This window comes from Saccopteryx bilineata, chromosome 4, assembly GCF_036850765.1.
Source record: "Saccopteryx bilineata isolate mSacBil1 chromosome 4, mSacBil1_pri_phased_curated, whole genome shotgun sequence".
NCBI lineage: Eukaryota > Metazoa > Chordata > Mammalia > Chiroptera > Emballonuridae > Saccopteryx > Saccopteryx bilineata.
In genome coordinates this window covers 201,188,291-201,189,384 of record NC_089493.1, presented here as the reverse complement: position 1 = coordinate 201,189,384, position 1,094 = coordinate 201,188,291, and the positions used below count along the sequence as shown (strand labels likewise).

Genomic DNA, 1,094 nt, shown 5'->3' with positions numbered 1-1,094 from the left:
GTACCTACTATAAGATGACTCCCTCAATGGGGAATCTTCTTTTCAGAGAACAATGCATCAAGATCCAGCTGTTTGGGACTAATTTTTACTGGTATTTTTTTATTTTAATTTTTTATTAATTTTAATGGGGTGACATTGATAAATCAGGGTACATATGTTCAGAGAAAATATCTCTAGGTTATTTTGACATTTGATTATGCTGCATTCCCATCACCCAAAGTCCAATTGTCTTCCGTCACCTTCTAACTGGTTTTCTTTGTGCTCTTCCCCTCCCCCAACCCCCTCCCTCTCCTCCCCCCACACCGTAACCCCCACACTCTTGTCCATGTCTCTGAGTCTCATTTTCTTTTTTTTTCTTTTTTTTTTTTCTTTTTTTTTTTTTTTTTTTTCTTTTTTCTGAAGCTGGAAACAGGGAGAGACAGTCAGACAAACTCCCGCATGCGCCCGACCAGGATCCACCCGGCACGCCCACCAGGGGCGGTGCTCTGCCCCCCCAGAGGGCGATGCTCTGCCCATCCTGGGCGTCGCCATATTGCGACCAGAGCCACTCTAGCGCCTGAGGCAGAGGCCACAGAGCCATGCCCAGCGCCCGGGCCATCTTTGCTCCAATGGAGCCTTGGCTGCGGGAGGGGAAGAGAGAGACAGAGAGGAAAGCGCGGCGGAGGGGTGGAGAAGCAAATGGGCGCTTCTCCTATGTGCCCTGGCCGGGAATCGAACCCGGGTCCTCCGCACACTAGGCCGACGCTCTACCACTGAGCCAACCGGCCAGGGCCTGAGTCTCATTTTCATGTCCCACCTAAGTATGAAATCATATAGTTCTTAGCTTTTTCTGATTTACATATTCACTCAGTATAATGTTATCAAGGTCCATCCATGTTGTTGTAAATGATCCAATGTCATCATTTCTTATGTCTGAGTAGTATTCCATAGTATATATGTACCAAAGCTTTTTAATCCACTGTCCACTGATGAACACTTGGGCTGTTTCCAGATCTTTGCTATTGTGAACAATGCTGCCATAAACATGGAGGTGCATTTCTTTTTTTCAAACAGTGCTATGGTGTTCTTGGGGTATATTCCTAAAAGTGGTATAG

At 46.2% G+C, this 1,094-nt stretch overlaps 1 non-coding gene across 1 annotated transcript; it reads right to left on the bottom strand.

The window, feature by feature from the left end:
- Positions 1–696: 696 nt before the first annotated feature.
- Positions 697–772, bottom strand: TRNAT-AGU (transfer RNA threonine (anticodon AGU)). Its single transcript has one exon. It is a non-coding gene; the product is annotated as a tRNA-Thr (tRNA).
- Between the last annotated feature and the right edge of the window lie 322 nt (positions 773–1,094).